Source organism: Vicia villosa, unplaced genomic scaffold (assembly GCF_029867415.1).
Source record: "Vicia villosa cultivar HV-30 ecotype Madison, WI unplaced genomic scaffold, Vvil1.0 ctg.000794F_1_1, whole genome shotgun sequence".
NCBI lineage: Eukaryota > Viridiplantae > Streptophyta > Magnoliopsida > Fabales > Fabaceae > Vicia > Vicia villosa.
This window is the reverse complement of record NW_026705351.1, coordinates 71,924-88,035: the sequence shown is the minus strand read 5'-3', so window position 1 is coordinate 88,035 and position 16,112 is coordinate 71,924.

Here is a 16,112-nt window from a genome sequence, read left to right as displayed (position 1 = left end):
TCCAAACTATTTCCCGATTAATCTGGGGCAATCAAGTCAAGATTCAGAGAATCTCTCAGGAGCGTCGAACAGTCAGGGGCATGCGTTCAAATGTGTCTGAGGCTACCTCCCAATCAACCAGAGGCATGCATCCAAGTAGATCTGAAGCTGCTTCCCAGTCAACATGGGACATTGTCCTGAGCCTATGAGTACTAGGGGCATATCGCCCATAGTGTACATCTCATAAAGTCCTCGGAGGCGAATCTTTCCAAAGTTCCTACTAGCTGGGGAAAATCTATGCAAGTCCAGTTTGACATCTTGATCAATACTCAGTGGCGTGTCCTAAATCAAATGGTAGTTACTATAATACTGGGGGCAACTTTCAAGACACCCACATCTCCCCACAGAGCCACGTACACAAGATCATATTCCCCACAGAGTAATCATTAAGAATACATCTTCAAATACTCTCCCAACAAAAGACATGACTCCCCAACAGAGTTTACATCTTCAACAATACTGATTCCCCGTCATTCCTCTTTTCTCCAAACATGGTTTATTAATATCTCTAAATCCCCAAACAGTGTACATCAAGTTACTGATCATCCCCAAGCAAGAAATCATAAATCCCCAGCTGAGCATCTCCAAGAAAAGATCAAAACATCAAACTCACAATGACACAGAGATTTATCTTCTCAATCAAGATGCTTCAAATAGCATAAATCATATCCATACATCATATACATCACATGCATATTCATACCTTGCATGCAGTTATAATTCATACATAACATACAAAGCGCCCCATTTATTTTTGAGAACTCCATCTCATTCATTACATACATCATAAACATTGCATAAAACTGACATTGTTACCAAGTGAATATTATCTGACAGGTACATTACAAAGATTCGAATCTTATTCAAAGCCTAACGCACGGTACTCCAAACATCTACGGATGCAATTTGGATAAGTCTAACGCACGACTTATCCATCAACCTAACGCACGGTTTTCCAGACATCTACGGATGCAATTTGGATCAGTCTAACGCACGACTTATCCATCAACGCCTAACGCATGGCATTCCAGACATCTACGGATGCAATTTAGATGAGTCTAACGCACGACTTATCCATCAACCTAACGCACGGTTTTCCAGACATCTAAGGATGCAATTGGGAATAGTCTGACGCACGATTTATTCTCCGACCTAACGCACGGTTTTCCAGACATCTGAGGATGCGATTGAGAATAGTCTAACGCACGATCTATTCTTTGACCTAACGCACGGTCTTCCGGACATCTACGGATGCAAATTGGGTAGTCTAACGCACGACTTATCCATCAACCTAACGCACAGTTTTCCAGACATCTGAGGATGCAATCAAGATTAGTCTAACGCACGATTTATCTTCAGCCTAACACACGGTTTTTCCAGACATTTGCTGATGCAAACTAGACCCAGTCTAACGTACGACTCATTCTAAAGAAGTCTATACAGTCTAACGTACGACGTATTTTGACCCTCAAGTCTATCAAGCTGGATGGCATATTTAAGCCCATCTCAATCATACGTCTTTTCTAGACCCCCGAATGACATCTTCAAGCCCATCTCCGACAAGAGTCCCTTCATCATCAGCTAGGGCAAATTCCTGGGCATTCTAGTGTTCAATCCTCTTTCACCTTCAGATTCCGACTGGCATACAAGCCAATCTACATCCTCAGGTGTAAGAAGATTGAACAGGGGCAGCTGTCATACCCCAAAATTTGCCCACATATATTTTCATATGTCATTTTATTTCAAATAATTGACATAGCCCGGGCGGTAAGGAAGTAAGGTTTGCAAGTGCAAGGTTCCAGGTTCAAATCTCACGTCTGACATTTTCCCTTTATTTGTTACTAACTTTATTTTATTTTCAAAAAAATCACAAAATTGCATTTTTTATTATTTTTTAATTAATTTTCGTATTTGATTAATTACATATTTTTATAATATCTTTTTCTTACTTTTTTCATTTTTATTCAAAAAATATAAAAAAAAAATCATAAAATAAAAAAATATTCAAAAAGATTTGGTTACATTTTCATCTTAAGAGAATATTTTATATTTTTAGAACAAAATCAATATAATTGATTGAATATGTCAAGAATCAAAATCAAATTAAAATTTGATTTAGAATCTTGATTGTGTTAATTAATTTTTGACTTATGCTTTTTTTTTACTAACCTAATTTTCTCAATATAAATATGACACCAACCCTTATTCCGTCTCTAAGAAATCCTAACCTAGCCTACTCTTCCACATTCACGTGCCAATGCTGCATATTCTTGTTTCAACCATTCTTTTTCTCACCACCATTTAGCATCACTTTTGTTCAAACCATACAAATCAAAAGCCTAACATAACCACCAACTAGCCCTATTCTTTACCACATCCACTCTCTCTCACGTACAACACAAACCAGTCACCTTACTCCACAAAAACTCTCCATCACTAACCTTACCAACATTAACCATGAACCAAATTTCTCCCATTGAAAATCTATTTATGTCTTAGTAAAACCTTCTTTGCACAAGAAATTAAACCTTTCTCAGCAATCAATTTTTTTAAATCCAAACACATGAAACATTCAGTCAAGAATCACATAGCCACCACCCTTCATTCATAACCAACTATTCACCATAATTGTTACCTTCATAAAAATCGCAACGACTAACATTAATACAATCATTACAAAGTTTGTTTTGCAGGACAAAAGCAAGGAGGAGAAGATGTGATGAACAACACTGTGCATCCACCGATTCAGCCATCATCAGCACCACATCGATCGACGACGAACCGCACGAGCTACGGTCTCCGCCGTGATTCTCCCGCACGCCTCAGCAACACCGATCGGCCATTGCCTTGCCGCGGGAATGATCATGACGTCGCCAGAAGCCATCGCGCCTGAAAGCCTTCAACCACCGCCCTCGTTTCGTCGAAAATTCCGGATCCGTCAATTCTCCATTATTTCTTCTCTTCCTTCCATTTGCATATTTCTTTTGATGATTAACAATTATATGGCTTTGTAGAATTTGATTGCAATTTCTCTTGATTTTAATTTGTGATTAAAAGAAAAAAAGGAGAAATAGATCTGTGAAGGGAGAAACCGAGGACCGAAAAAAAACGGTAAATATGAGAGAACTAATCTCTCCCATCCTCTTATCTGTGGTATATATTTGGTGTGCAGGTTTTTTTTAATTTCTGGTCCACTTAACCTCTGCCACGTGGCGGCTCACAATTGGCCGATGGAACAAATCCACTAGGGAGCCATCGCTACCCTCTTTCCAGACGTTCATAGCTTGTGCACACGTGCATGGATTAATCAAATATCGTTCAGCCACGCGCCATACCAATCGAAAAACTAAGTTCTAATCCTTTTCTTATTTAAATGTTATTTTATCTTTTATTTTTTGCCTTTGATTTAATTTAATTTAATTATTTTGCCTTTTTATTTCAATTAATTTACTTTTGCCTTTCTGACCACTGAACCGATAATGCACTCACTATATTTTGCCTTCTCATTTTTCCACTTTTTCAGGCTTTGTCGAATGCCAAAGCTACGTCGTTGGTAGCCCTAAATCCTTTCTGTCTGGTAGCCCTAAATCCTTTCTGTCTTTTATTATTACTTATGCCAAACCCTATTGGGATCCGCTGGTTACAATTTCCCTTCCCCGTATTTGTTATATTGCGTGGTTAGTAATCCTAGGGAGTGCAAGTCTTAATTGAATTAGAATAACTAATTATAAGATAATATTCTGAATCTAACCACGTGATTGTTGCACACACGCACTCTTTTGGGGTAACCTCTTTGTTGCCTCTTTTGGGGTAACCTCTTTGTTGCCTTGTCGCCTGTTGCCTGTTGCCTTTGTGTTTTTGCAGAACAAGCCATGTCCCTCGAATACGAGGATACCTCGGCCATGCTGCCTCGATAAATAAAGGTCATACAACCCTAATGATGCTGCCCTCGATACACTATATGACCTCGACCCTCGGAAGTTGCCTACGAAAAAGGCTGAGGTATCCTCTGGTTGCCTACGAATAAGGCTTGTTCTGGTCTTTCCCTTAGACTACCTGCCCCTCTATGGCATGGGTCAGTCTTTGGCGAACGACAACGCGATGACCCTTCAATCTCCAAATGAAAGGCTTCCTGCCCCCTTATGGCAATGATAGACCCTTTCACCCTGAAAGGCTAAAAGAGACCTATCATCTAAGTTTAAGGTAATTGCTTTTAATTGCCTTGCTCTGGCTAAAACTGTTTTTTTCATATTCTTTCTCATAAACCTTCAAAAGGGCTACGCTCATTTACGAGCTAAAGTCCCTATTCTTTTTCTTCTACATTTCTGAAACAAAAAAGAGCAAAGCAATTAAGAGCCCATGGAAAACCATGGATGCAAAGGGTGCTTTTTAAACCTTCCCTTTGCATAATTTACCCCCCGTACTCAGTTTCTTTTTAAAAGGTTTTTCCATTTCTTTTAGCCTTTCTAATTTAATTTGGATAAAATAAAAGTCGGTGGCGACTCTTGCTTACCGCAACATTTTCGACAAAGTCAGTTCACCGTATAACAATCCCCCAATCCCGAAGCCATGTAATAGCGTAGGATTTAGTTTCCGCAATTTATTTTCTGTCAATATTAACTGCGTGGTTAGTAATTTAGGGAGTGATAACTGATTAATTGGACTTAATTCACCTAATACAAGATAAATATATGAATCTAATCCATGTGATTGCTGCACACACTCACCTTTAAGGTAACACCCTCTTATGTTGCCTTCTCGATAAAATAGTCAAGTCCCTTCGAGCGTAGGGATTCCTTAGCCTGTTGCCTTCGATAAAATCATCATAGTCCCTCGACATAAAGATCATAGTCCCTTCGAGTTGCCTACGATAAATATGATCTCGTCCCTCGATGTTGCCTCGATAAATGATGATCGTCCCTTCGAATGCTAAGGAGTCTTTACATGTTGCCTAAAAAGACTATTATATCCTTCCCTTAGACTACCTGCCCTCTTTATGGTAGGGATAGTCTTGTGGCAAACGATTATTCTCGATGACCCGCACATCCAATTGAAAGACTTCCTGCCCTCTCATGGTATGGATAGATCCTTTCGCCCGAAAGATTTAAAGAACAAGAAAGACAACTTAGGGTAGGTAGTTCTCAATTGCTTGCTTACATATTCAAAATCAAATGCTTTTCACATCTCCTTTTCAAAATACTTTCAAAACAAGGCTACGCTTATTTACAAGCTAAAGTCCTTAAACGAAGTTTTTCTATTCACACACGCCACTTTTAAAATATTTCAAACAATTCAAAAGTGAGCTAAGCAATTAAGAGCCCATGGATAACCATGGATGTAAAGGGTGCCTTACACCTTCCCTTTGTATAACTTACCCCCCGAACTCAAAATCTTTTTAAAAGGTCTTTTCCTGTTCTTTTAGCCTTTCTATTAAATTGGATAAAATAAAAGTCGGTGGCGACTCTTGCTTAACCGCGACATTTCGATAAAGTCAGTTCACCGTATTACAGTTCCCAATCTAGGGCTAATATTGAGGTCAGGAGCTGGGAAGTCCCAAATCCTTCTCCAATAATCGGTACCCAAAGTATGAACATTAACTTCTTTTTTTCTTCTAGTATTAAGAGCAATAATCTTATAATTATTGGTGAAACGATCATGCACTAAGGTATATACGATATGAACCAAGGTTTGGTGTGGAAATATTAAAGAAGGCAATATTTTGAACTTTCTAATGGAAGGATTACAGAGAACAACTAAAGAATCATCTATCTTAATACATATGATGCCATCACAAGTGGAAGTTCCATTACAATAGACTCCTTCCATGATAGGAAAATCTCTTAAAGAGTAGGTGATCTATTTAACACGAGTAGTTGTTGTTGCGGAGCTGAAGATAGAGGAGATTGGGGAACGATGTGTAGCAACCTGCCTAAAAAATTTAATGTTTAGAGTCGCCACCTATTCTACCAAGGCGAATAGGAAACCTTTAATGGTTAAGAGATTAAGGGTAAGATACTATATTCGGGTTAAGGGAAGGTGTTAGGCACCCAAAACCCTTTCCTAAAGGTTAACATGCAAAGATAAGGGTTATGGCAGAAAAGGGTAACAGACAATTATTAGGGTTAAACGTTTAATTATTAAAAATGATTAAGATTTGGAGGAGGGGGACTCGCCTTGTTGCCAAATGCCTACGTATCTCCTTATGGAGAATCAGAGTCCACGTATTTCGGGGACGGGTTGTACGCCCTTAGAATTAGAAATTTGATAGGGTTGGTAGTTTGCCTCAAAGGCTTTTGAAATAGCCTATGATAATGTGTAATTTGATACTGAAAAGTTTTGAAAAGTGTGGGAAGTGTTTTAAGAGTGGGCGTACAACCCTGATTTAATTTGTACTATTAACCGCAATAATCGATTGATTCAATTACCATAGTTAAAAGATTAATAATTTGCACCATTACCAATTTTAATCGATTGATTCGATCATCACTAATAATGAATTAAGGTATTTTTAAATAATTTTTATAGGATTTTATATGCATTGTTACCCCTCGCAATCGATTGATTCGATTAAAAAGAATAACAAATTAAATCGGAGAGAAGACGGTCAATCATCACAACTAATAAAGTAGTTGCAACCATTTAACCAAATAATAGAAACCAAATTTGTTTAATTAAATAACATTTTAATTAAAAAATATTGTTAACCATAGCGATTAGTCGATTTAATCGGCACGAATAACAAGTTATAATTTTTAATAATAATATCATATATATTCTTGATTTACAAAAAAATAATTATTATACATAATTAATTATATGAAAAAAGAATTAATAAAAATCAATTATATCAATTAAATTTAATTAGTTAATTAGGTTTTGATCCAATGTGGCTACTGTTATGGTGTATGGTATGGGTGAGGCACCAGGGACGTTAGATCTGAACTGGGATGAGAATCAAGGGATGGATTCTGAGGGTGCACGGTGGGAGTTATGCCTTGAGGCGCACCGGATCCATTAGAAATTCACAGAAAAATAATATGTTGGAGGGGAGGCTCAAACCTGTGACCTCACCCTCCATGACACGCTTCTTAACCACTCCAACCAGGTGGCCATGTTGTTTAACCCACGCCCCTCAAATATTATATATGAAACGAGGATCTTTTAATGAAAACAGGCGCGAAAATTCAAACCAACCAACCGGGCGTTGACACGCCATCATCTTCCCCAAAACACCTGTAAAAAACTCTATAATTTTGCTACGGTTTCGCTATACAATTTCTCGTAGCTATTAAACATAGAAAACAGCGATTAGCTTAATTAAGCACATAAACATGGCGCGATTATCTCATTCACTCCGTCTCAGTCTCACGGTCTCAAATATGCTCCTAATTCACCCTAATTTTATCCCTACCGAAAACCCCTAATTCAAAAACCCTAAAGCTCGCGACACCCTCTAATGGCGATTCACATGAACACGCCCAGAAACAAAGATTAATGCATCAAGAATGTTCACAACAATCATACAAACCGCAATATGCAATTAAAACATCATGAGAACGCATGAATTACTCTAGTCGAACCAATTTTTCAGAGTCACTTACCTTGGCTTATAGGAGGTTATTCTGGGGTTGTTGGTGTTGTGTGAGTATCCCAACAGCTTCAGAATGATCCAAGGAAACTATAGCAATGCTTGAATCCCTTTGAAAATCGCCCAATCTTTGAAACCGAATTCCACTTTTCTTGAAGATTTTTGTGTTCTTGCAAGTCTGCCTCTCTCTCAATTTTGCGTCCCCTATTCTGTTGCTTGATGTTGTATACTTATAGGGGAAAGAATTAGGTTTAGAAAAGAGCCCAAAATCCCTTAAATCCAATCTTGCCATATTTTGAGAAATTTGATTTTATCTTGGATTCAAAACTTTCTATTTTGGCCAAAATCTTATATCAATCCCTTCCCATTTGATTGAGCACGAAAATTATAATATATTTGCCATTAATACTGATTGGAATTGGCCTATATGATTATTTTAGCATAATATTTGATTTCTATACCTAATTAAATCATAAAAATGAAATAAAAATTATATTAAACCAAATAAAATATTAAATTTCGTGGCCTCTTATTTTGGGCATGCTAATGACTTGTGGACCAAGTTTGTATCATAAGACCATAGGCCCACTTGCAAAATTTCTCAATTTGAACCCTCCTTTTTTCACATTTGGTCCTCTAAAATTACCCAACTTTGACCAAGCATATCTCACTCAATTTTTAAGCTATGAGGGAGTTCTAATACTTTTTGGAAACCTCAAGGAGTCCTCTATAAGCCACTTTGGAACATATTTTCCATTTGGAGCTTTTATCTTGATCATATCTTCTTTAACAAAAAACTGCTTTTGAAGGATGCCTGAAAATGACCTGTAATCTTTTGTACTGTACCTCTTAAATGAAGAATTTCTAGCCCTAGCTTGTGAGAGACAAAGTTGTAGAGAATCCAATTTCCTTCAAAATAGGCTTTGAGTGGGGAATTTTTGATGTTCCAGGTGAAAGTTATGCCCAGTCAAAGTTGGGTTGACTTTCTCCTAAAGAAACCCTAATTTGAACCTTTTTGTATTTGTTCATCTCTGAGTTTCTATTAATGGAATCATGATCAAGCTTTGATCAAATGATGGATATACATCCCCATACTTGTTGAGTGACCAATGGTTAGAAGTTTGGATTATGCCTTGACTTTGGATTTGAATTAGTTGGTTGTAGATCTTGAGGCTGTTTGAGCAGGTAACTTTTGGAGTGATGCTTTGACTTTTGCCATGGGGTTAAATTAGATCACTATAAACCATACACCCTTGATTAGGAACCTTATCTCATTGATCCCTCTTAGAGGAATCTCAAACCATAGCCTTAGGAGGCTCTTGACTAGGAATGTTGCTTGAATGGAACCCTAGTCTTTGAATTTTGGTAAGTGAAGTAGATGGGGCAAATTTTGGGGTATGACAGCTGCCCCTGTTCAATATTCTTAAACCTGAAGAGGCGACAGGCTTGCTTGCCTGTTGCGACCTGAAGGTGGAAGATTATTGAACACTGAGAATGCCCTGAAATTTGCTGATATTGCAGAGATGGAGTAGATGCGCTGCTGGCCACGGGATTACCGTGGTAGGGCATGTTTGGGATTGGAATTGGAGTTGAAAATGAAATGAGTTCTGGCTGCTGCCAGAGAACGTGGTGCCATATCACTGTCGTGATAAGACGTAACGCGAGGGTTACGATTTAGATTGAAGTTGAAGGTGCCATTATCACTGCCAAGGGACTAACATGATAAGACGTAACGCGAGGGTTACGATTTAGTTTAGAAATTGCCATTATCACTGCCGTGATAAGACGTAACGCGAGGGTTACAATTTGGTTTGAAATTGCCGTTATCACTGCCGTGATAAGACGTAACGCGAGGGTTACGATTTGGTTTGAAATTGCCGTTATCACTGCCGTGATAAGACGTAACGCGAGGGTCACGATTTGGTTTGAAATTGCCGTTACCACTGCCGTGATAAGACGTAACGCGAGGGTCACGATTTGGTTTGAAATTGCCGTTATCACTGCCGTGATAATACGTAACGCGAGGGTTACGATTTGGTTTGAAATTGCCGTTATCACTGCCGTGATAAGACGTAACGCGAGGGTCACGATTTGGTTTGAAATTGCCGTTATCACTGCCGTGATAAGACGTAACACGAGGGTCACGATTTGGTTTGAAATTGCCGTTATCACTGCCGTGATAAGACGTAACGCGAGGGTCACGATTTGGTTTGAAATTGCCGTTATCACTGCCGTGATAAGACGTAACGCGAGGGTTACGATTTGGTTTGAAATTGAAATTGAAAGTAGAGTTTGACATAGGATTCAAGAGAAGCCAAGCTTCGTCTGAAAAATGATGCTCTGCGAATGTATATGCTTATGATTTGTTGTATATGTATGCACGCTTATGCAGATGGTACATATGTGAGTATATGAATATAAATGTGTATGATGACTTTGATGCATCATCTTCTGTCACCCATTGGATTTGTTTATCTCTCCGAGCAGCTTCGCGGGTCTAAATTCAGATCGTCTGACGTTAGTCTACTAGGATATTGCAGTGCTTTCGGGACCAGGTGTATACTGACTACCGGAGATGTCGTGGTTTCATCCCCTCTAGTTTAGTCTGATAGTTTGTAAGTTTCTTGTTTTAAGTTCAAAGTTTTAAAGTTTATGAGAAACAAATTATTCTTTGCATTTGGTATTGAAATGACGAAAAGATAGGTATGAAAAGGAAAAAACTTTTATTGATTGTTGCCTTGAATTGGCGAATGTACAAAAGGTATGAAAGAAAGAAAATGACAAATAGAAATGATATTAATACTGCTCTTGCTCTTTTGCTATCGAGGGCCCCAGTAATCCCTTGACTTTGGAAGTTGATGATTGCTCGATTTGCCATCCTTTACGAATTGTCTTGGGCTCGTAGCTTGGAATCTTGCCCCTGCTAGGCATAGTACTTCTTGATTGTATCTGAATTGATCGGATGTGGTAGCTCGTCCCCATCCATGGTGGTGAGGACGAGTGCTCCTCCTGAGAACACTTTTTTTATGACATATGGACCTTCGTAGTTTGGTGTCCATTTTCCTCGGGCATCAAGTCGGGGCAGTAAGATTTTCTTGAGAACGAGGTCTCCTTCTTTATAAGTTCGAGGGCGGACCCTTTTGTCGAATGCCTTTTTCATTCTCCTCTGATAGAGCTGCCCATGGCACAAAGCCGTCAGTCGCTTTTATTCAATGAGATTAAGCTGATCAAAACGGGTTTTTACCCATTCCGATTCTTCTAACTTTGTGTCGGCTAGGACTCTTAATGATGGGATCTCCACTTCGATAGGGAGGATTGCTTCCATACCATAGACCAGGGAGAAAGGGGTTGCCCCTGTGGATGTGCGTACTGAAGTTCTGTAACCGTGCAGGGCGAAGGGAAGCATTTCATGCCAATCTTTGTACGTCTTCACCATTTTCTGTATTATTTTCTTGATATTTTTGTTTGCGGCCTCAACAACGCCATTCATCTTAGGCCTGTATGGTGAAGAATTGTGGTGTTCAATTTTGAATTCTTCGCACAACTCCTTCATCATGTTATTGTTCAGGTTTGACCCATTGTCAGTAATGATTCGGCTTGGGATCCCATATCGGCAAATGAGGTTATGCTTGATGAACCGAGTAACCACTTGTCTTGTTACATTAGTGTAGGAAGTAGCTTCGACCCACTTGGTGAAATAGTCGATAGCAACCAATATGAATCGATGTCCGTTAGAGGCTTTGGGTTCGATCATTCCTATCATGTCAATCCCCCACATTGCGAATGGCCATGGCGAACTTAGCACATTCAGCGGATTTGGTGGTACGTGTACCTTGTCCGCATATATTTGGCATTTATGACATGTTCTTGCATGTTGGAAGCAATCAGCTTCCATGGTTAACCAGTAGTAGCCTGCTCTTAATATCTTTCTCGCCATTGAATGTCCATTTGCGTGAGTCCCAAAGGTTCCTTCATGGACCTCCTTGATGATCTCTTTGGCCTCATTTTTATCCACACATCTTAGTAATACTGAATCGTAGTTTCGCTTGTATAGGACATTGCCGTTTAGGAAGAACTTAGATGCCAACCTTCTTAGCGTCTTTTTGTCAATTGTGGAGGCGTTTTCTGGATACTTTTGTTTCTCCAGGTATTCCCTAATATCATGGTACCAAGGTTTGTTATCAGCTTGTTTCTCGATCGTAAGGCAATAGGCTGGTTCGTCAAAGTGTCTGACCGTTATCCGAGGTTCGTGATTTGGCCATGTTACTTTAAACATAGAGGAAAGTGTTGCCAGTGCGTCGGCCATTTGATTTTCTTCCCTCGGGATATGGTTAAAAGTGATGGTCTCAAACTCAGCCATTAGTTCTAGTATGAGGTCTCGGTATGGGATTAGCTTTGCATCTCGCGTATCCCATTCTTTATTGACTTGGTGGATTACCAACGTTGAATCCCCATATACCTCAAGTAATTTAATCCTTAGATCGATCGCGGCTTCTAGCCCCAATATGCACGCTTCGTATTCTGCAATATTGTTAGTACAGTCGAAACATAATCTCGCCGTGAAAGGTATGTGACGATTGTCAGGAGATGTCAAGACTGCCCCTATGCCATACCCTAACGCATTTGAGGCCCCATCGAACGTGAGGGTCCACACCAATCCTGGTTCGGGTCCTTCATCGGGCCCAGGTATTTCGTAGTCTCTTACCAGCATAATGTCCTCATCAGGGAAGTCAAATTTCATAGACTGATACTCTTCAATGGGCTGATGAGCTAGATGTTCTGCCAGTACACTCCCTTTTATTGCCTTTTGGGTGACGTATTGAATATCATATTCTGACAGTATCATTTGCCATCTAGCGATTCTTCCTGTGAGAGCCTGTTTTTCGAACACGTATTTCAAAGGATCCATCCTCGATATTAACCATGTGGAATGGTTCAGCATATATTGCCTTAGACGTTTGGAGGCCCATGCTAGGGCACAACATGTCTTTTCCAACGGTGAATATCGAGATTCGCAATCGGTGAATTTCTTTCTAAGATAGTAAATAGCGTGTTCTTTCCTGCCTGTTTCGTCTTGCTGCCCCAGTACGCACCCCATGGACCTTTCGAGGACGGTGAGGTACATGATCAATGGTCTTCCTGGCACAGGAGGTACGATTATTGGTGGTTCTTGTAGATAACGCTTTATGGTTTCGAAAGCTACTTGACAATCGTCATTCCACCTGATTGGTTGATCCTTTCTCAGTAATTTGAATATGGGCTCGCACGTAGCAGTTAAGTGCGAGATGAACCTTGAGATATAGTTCAAACGCCCCAAGAAACCACGGACCTCCTTTTCTGTTCTCGGGACGGGCATTTCTTGTATAGCTTTAACTTTGTCAGGATCCACCTCTATGCCTCGTTGGCTTACTATGAATCCCAGCAACTTTCCTGATCTTACGCCAAACGTACACTTGTTCGGGTTCAACCTTAGCTGGAACTTCTTCAAGCGTTCAAACAACTTTTGCAAGTGCGTGAGGTGTTCCTCTTCAGTACCGGATTTAGCGATCATGTCATCCACATACACCTCGACTTCCTTATGTATCATGTCATGGAACAGTGTGACCATAGCTCGTTGATACGTTGCCCCAGCATTTCGCAATCCAAAAGGCATCACCTTGTAACAGAAAGTACCCCAGGATGTCATGAAGGTGGTTTTCTCCATGTCTTCGGGAGCCATTTTAATTTGATTATATCCTGAGAATCCGTCCATGAATGAAAATACTGAAGCTTGCGCGGTATTGTCCACTAGTATATCTATGTGCGGTAGTGGAAAGTCGTCTTTTGGACTTGCCTTATTCAGATCTCTGTAATCAACACACATGCGCACCTTTCCATCCTTCTTATGTACTGGCACTATATTGGCGATCCATGGTGGGTATTCAACTACGGCGAGGAAACCTGCGTCAAACTGCTTGAGTACCTCTTCTCGGATTTTATTATCCATGTCGGGTCGAACTCTTCTGCGTTTTTGTCTGACCGGTGTACAACCCTCCTTGAGTGGTAGCCTATGCACGACGATGTCTGTATCCAGCCCATGCATGTCACGGTATGACCAAGCGAATATTTCCACATAGTCATGGAGGAGTTTGACTAGTGTTGCTTTTATGTCCTTGTTCAGTGTTGCCCCAATCTTGATTTCCTTGGGTTCTTTGTCGGTGCCCAAATTTATGATTTCGATTGCTTCTTGAGGAGGGAGCATGCTCTTGGATTCCCTGTCCATTAGCCTTGACAATTCTTCTGGAAGTTCATCGTCTTCCTCATCCCCTTCCTCAGACTGATTAGCGAGAGCCTCGAATTTACATTGAGTTTCAGCAGTATTATTATCGGTGATGTTAGAAGGTGATCTGCACAAGTTTATGTTTTTATTTTTTTAGTATGCAATTATGATTGTGCTTTTGTCTTATGCAAGAATGTTATTTGTCATTTCGAGAAAGTGAATGCAAGATCGAGATAGAGTTTTCAATACCAAATGCAAACGACAATTTTATTAATAAACTTAACTTCGAAAGTAAATGGGGCCCTTACAAACCAACTCTATGCTCCGGGCGAGGCATGAGCGACATTGTTTTTTTTTAATAATTGAAAGGGAAATAAAACACACGACAAACTGAATTACTTTGAAACATAAACTATCTCCGGTATCTCCAGGCTTGTCCAATTCTGAAGTTGTTCTCCTGGTCTAATCATCCTGATGAAGTTGGATGTTCCCTCCATGCCAGATATCACGGATACATGCTCATATCCACCTGTGATAAAAGTTTGTACGATCGGAGGGAATCGTTGCTCTTCTTTTGCAGCCTTCTTTGTTGGTTGGTATCCTAACCCCAGACGATCTCTTTTCTCTTGTACTTCTGGAACTTTGCCCCAGCCTTCCATCTTTGTATCTTGCAGGTCTCTCCAGGATGTCACCGCCCTTCGCGTTTTCTCAATTGGTAGTGTGACAGCAGTGGCAATCTCTAGCGCTTGGAATGAAGTCTCTAATGCCTTTTCCCCAGCCTCAATGTATCGGTATGAGTCTAGATTGCTGACAAATATGTCCTCCTCCCCGCTGACGGTTACTATAGAGTTTCCATCTACAAATTTTACCTTTTGATGCAGAGTAGAGGTAACTGCCCCAGCAGCATGGATCCAAGGACGCCCCAATAAACATGTGTAGGCAGGTTCAATCTCCATCACTTGGAAATTGATGCAGAAAGTGTGAGGGCCTATTACCACAGGGAGGTCCACCTCTCCAAACACCGGGCTTTGTGACCCATCAAAGGCTTTGACCACCAGACGGCTTGGTCTTATTACTAGTCCTTCCAAATCTATCTTGTCTAAGGTGGCCTTTGGCATTACATTTAATGACGACCCTGTGTCGATCAACACTCTAGACAGATGAGCTTTCCCACATTGTATGGAGATATGCAGGGCTTTGTTATGCTCTCTCCCTTGTGAGGGTAGCTCATGTTCGCTAAAACTTAAACATGCCCCAGCAGTAAGATTAGCCACCATTCCATCAAATTGATTTACAGTGATGTCCTTAGCTACGTGGGCAGCGCTCAAGATCTTCATCAAGGTGTCTCGGTGTTTTTCTGAATGTATTAACAGCGAGAGGAGTGAGATCCTGGACGGAGTTTGGTGCAACTGGTCCACTACTTTATAATCACTTTTCTTGATTAACGCCAAAAACTCCTCAGCATCTTTGTTAGTGGTCTCTTTGTCCTTGGCTGCGCCTTTTTCAGTTGGGACCACGGTAGCTTGATCACTTGCTTGTGCTAGGTTCCCATTTGGTTTTGCAGTATTAAATATGCGACCGCTACGAGTCATGCCCCCAGGCCCAACGATGTTTGTCACATCGGTATTAGTATTAGACTCATATTCCCAAGGGACCGCTTTCATTTTGTCTACAGGATAGGGATCTCTGACTGGGATGATCCTGGTGTGTACCTGCGTAGGTATCAGCAATGGTGCCTTGGCGCAGGGAATGATTAATGTCTTTCTTGCCCCTTGCCTAGGTATTATCAATGGTTCATTCCTCTCCAGCATGGCCACATATTCCTCTTCGGGGTATTCTTTCAACTGAATTATCCCTTGGTCCACGAGTCTCTGCAGGGTGTCCTTAAAAGCCTCGTTATGTTCTAGGATGAACCCCTTTGCAAGTAGATACCTCTTAAGGGTATCTATGGGGGAGCTCCGTTGTTGAACAAACTCTTGCTCAGTGACTACCTCTATCGCATTGACTGTGCCATCATGGCGAGGCATGGGATTTGTCTTTTCGTTAGGTTTGTCAAAAGCAATTGCCCCTGACTCTATTAGGTCTTGAACCTTGTGTCTGAAAGCCCAACATTTTTCCAATGTATGCCCCGGAGAATTGGCGTGAAATTCACACCTCTCATTAGCTTTGAAATTGGGCATAGTCTTTCCGGGAATCGGAGGTGGCATAGGCCTGAGTTCCACTAAC